This window comes from Astatotilapia calliptera, chromosome 15, assembly GCF_900246225.1.
Source record: "Astatotilapia calliptera chromosome 15, fAstCal1.2, whole genome shotgun sequence".
NCBI classification, from domain to species: domain Eukaryota; kingdom Metazoa; phylum Chordata; class Actinopteri; order Cichliformes; family Cichlidae; genus Astatotilapia; species Astatotilapia calliptera.
Window position 1 is genome coordinate 13,476,240 of NC_039316.1, and position 4,072 is coordinate 13,480,311.

At 41.1% G+C, this 4,072-nt stretch overlaps 1 long non-coding RNA gene across 1 annotated transcript; it reads left to right on the forward strand.

Annotated features, from left to right (window-relative positions):
• Positions 1–659: 659 nt before the first annotated feature.
• Positions 660–3,595, forward strand: LOC113006756 (uncharacterized). The gene is made up of 2 exons (XR_003269800.1): positions 660–1,259; positions 1,394–3,595. It is a non-coding gene; the product is annotated as an uncharacterized LOC113006756 (long non-coding RNA).
• The last annotated feature ends 477 nt before the right edge of the window (positions 3,596–4,072 follow it).

The window sequence follows — 4,072 nt, forward strand, 5'->3', positions numbered from 1 at the left end:
TCTAATAAGAATAAATAGCTACATTTACAACCTGCATGTTGTGTTTACTTGTGTTGTCTGTGTCTAATATTAACATTTTGTTGATGATCTGAAACATTAAAATGTAACATTTTTGGATTCATTCCTGTGGAGCTCAGGTCGGCACTCCCAGTCAGCGAGCCATGGCATGTATGTATGTGTATGTGGAGACATGTGTCTGTATGTTCGCATGCATGTATTTATACATACATGTATGCATGTGCGTGTATGTTTGTATGGGTGTATCCGTATGTTTGCAGGTGCATGTATAACTTGTACATATCGTTCTTGTGTAAATGTAAATTTGTCTGTGATTGTGTAAATACTTCACACACATGGAGAAATGTCAAACAGCCTTTCATTGTTCTTGTAACAGTGACAATAAAAGCTATTCTATTCTATTCTATTGCTCTGTCATGCATTCTTGCATCTCTTGCCTGCAAGCACACTTTGCAGAGTGCACTCTGTAGTTTATTTTACATAATAGTTAATACAGTACTTGTATTTAAGTGTATTTCGGTTTATTTTTTTACATCTCATAGCACTGCAAACACTTATAAAGCATAAAGTTTACTGAGAACCGATTAGTAATTAGGGATGGGTACCGGTGTCCGGTGCCATGATGGCGCACATCCAAGCTTCACTTTGGTCCAACATCTACATGTTAACATGAAACACAGACAGACTCAGAACATCTGGAACATCTGCACTTTGACCCAAACTGTTATAGCAGGATATTTTCTACATATTTCTTATGTTGGACCTGTTTGAACTGTAAACGACCTGTAATCATCTGTAAATGGTGTGAGACACACTGAGGCCACCTACAGGGCAGCTGGGGAACAGCAGGGATCTGAAATCATACGAGACGTTAGTGAGTGAGAAGAACAAACGGACTTAAGATGGCTCGAAGTGATCAAAGTTGGTCTAAAACAGAAGATAAATCCAAAGCAGCATCAGATGAATGTTACCATTTCCAGTTACGGTGCCCTTCATCTAATATGGAAATGTGTTGTTTTTTTTTGCCGTGTTGTTGTTCTTCCTATTGTGTTTAGGCCAGAGATGCTCTTCAAACAGCGGACAGACATGACCACATTACAAGAACATGGTGTGAGTCCGATTTGATATTCCAGTCAACGCTGAGAGACCTTAACCAGGAAGTCAGAGGTCAGCTGATGCTGCGAGCAGGAAGTGAACCAAGGGAAAGGTCCACTCTACTCAATCTCAAAGAAAATATGCTGGTATTTGTTGATGTTGATGGTACAATAAAAATATATAATATAATAAATAATAAAATATCATGTGATGATGAGATGTGTTGTTGGTGTTTGTATTTTCTGTAAATGTCTTTTTTAATGTAAATGCTTTGTTCCAGACGGACAGGGAATCAGTTGCTGTACGATGACATCATCTTGATGTTGACGAGGAGGGCGAGAAAAACTAGTTTTGTCCTGCAGATGGCGATCTTGCACCGTGTTCAGAGAGCCGACACTTTGATGGTGCTGCTCTACTCAGCTTACTTTAGCCTGGGTTGGACTCTATATGAGCAGCTTCCACTCTGGTTTCACTCTTAAACACACTTGTTTGATTTCACTTGTAAAAGTTGAAGAATAAATATTTTATTACAAAATTATTTGTTGATGCATTTTTTTAGGGTCAAATATCTTGTTTGATTTGAGGAATGAACTGTTAGGGTGGAAAAAGTGAATCAGGTTAAAATAGTGGTGCTTTATATCAGTGAAGATGTATAATGTAATTTAAAATGTTGATGATGGGTTGTAGTGGGCTGGTACTTACAAAACTGCCTCATTTTATTGGAACGATCCACAGTTGCATCCATTCACGGATGACATCTGACATCATTTGACATCTGGTCTGAACACGTTTGTACACAAGATGCCTCAGTTCTGGATGTTCCCACAGACTCCTCTGTGCACCTAAAGAAAAGGTCAAGGGTCAGCAGCACATGTAGTTGGGACAATTCTTCAGTCGCACAAACTACACAATCATTTTCCTCCAATGACGACTTTTCACTTGCAGAAATGGTCCTGTGTGATTTCCAGGCTGTGATATAAAAACTAGTTCCTAATGGCAGCGACTCACTCAGTAAACATGTGTTTCCTTCACCAACCTCACACACAGATCCAATAAGATCAGGAAGTGGGCAGTATAGTACAATATGTGTTATTCTGTGCTGCACTGCCCAAACTAAAGATCTGCTGAAGTGTTGGAAATGATCCAGATGTTTATTTTGGACGATACAGCAGAAGATCAGACATGAAAGTGGAGATAACACAGAAGACCTGCAGCAAAGGTCAGAGGTCAGACTGGGCCCTGGATTCAACAATGAGCCAATGATCATCAAGCAGTGACTAAAGCAGAGCCCTGACCTTCTGACATTCATCACACAGTCAGAACAAATGTCTGCTGATGACTTCATCTCATGAAACGACTGATAGATGTCAGTTCATTGATCAGCTGAGCTGCTGATCTTCATGGTCACAGAAACATTCAGCTTGTTTCAATCAGTAAATAACTCCCACTACTCCCAGTTTGAACTGTTCCCACTCAAAATGCTGTGAGAACAATGATCATTGTAGAACTTCACAAACATCACGTGTTGTTTTCCACATGTAAGATCAGCAAACACACAGAAACTTCCTGTTGCCACACACGGCCTCTAAAATCTCTTCCACGCTTTCTGTCTGAAGTCCACTCTCTGTGTCGGATCCACAGGAAACAACAAGATCTTATTAACATGGTTTTCAATGTGTCTCCTTCCAAAAAGTCCAACCAATGAACAAATGTGTGTATTTGTGGAGGCCGAACAAAAGCATGACACATTTCTCTGTTTCTATAAACTGGAGTCAAACACAAACATGAAGAGTTTCACTGACAGACTCCAAAATGCCCCCACAGTGGATCAAAGGGAAATCCTACAGTGTGGCCAGAGACTCTTAATGGCTCCAACATCAACACATCCACAATGTTGGATCCAGTTCTGCCTCACAGAGTTACTAAGACACACCCTCTGCCAGCATCACAACAGCTCCACCTGCTTCACCTGCCTCCTCAGCATCTGTACACCTGAAGAGAAAAGAAAGGCTCCAACAGCTCAAATCTACAAAGGATTCATGAAGTTTCATCCAACAATAACATGTTTGCCTTCCACAGTGTGCTGTTAGACACCACTGTACCTCTGCCATTTCAAAAAGAGCAGCTTGGGAACATTTTGGCTCCAAACACTTTGTGTTTAAGTTCTTTGTTTTCTTTGTGAAGCCGACAACATCTGGAGCTTTGTGACTCATAGAAACATCATTTTGTTCTTTAGATGACAGCAGATTGGGACTGAATAATCAATCACTATCAAACCAATAAAGACAAACATGCTGATTTTACAGGAACTTTGTTGGAGAAGCTGCAAAGACATGAAACTGGTGGAGATCCCAAACCAGTTGATAGTGCTGGTTATTCCAAATAAAGCTGTTTCCCTTTGAGATGAAATGACTTTGTGTCCTGATATATAATAAAGATGTTGTTGTTTTTGAGCCCCTGTATTAAAAGTAGTTTAAAGTCAGCTTGAGTTTGATGTCTTTATGTCAAAGCTGCTCATGATGTTGAGCTGCTGATGGAATAAAAACAATATAAAAGCATGTAGTCCAGACTTAAATGTAGCCTGTTGTTAGCTGAGGTCCACACACAGTGTTTGACAGTGTAAAGTGTGTGAAAGGGCTGCTGGTGGAGCTCACTAGGATGAGCAGGTGACCACGAGGTGGAGAGCAGCTGGCCTGGCTTTGACCCGGGCCACGCCCCCTTTCTCTCTGCTTTGCTGTCACTTATCGTCACTGCTCTGTCCAATAAAGCTGAAAAAGGCCCCGAATCAAAGAAATCTGCTGCAGCCTCTGAAATGTCTTCTGTTTCCTTCCCGACGGCTTTTTCATCGTCAGCCCATCAGACAGTCCAGCAGCATTTATGATGATGTCATGATGTTGAAGAGGCTGCTACGGTGGCCTCCCATGACCCCCAGCCTCATCACAGCTGAGATGCAGACATT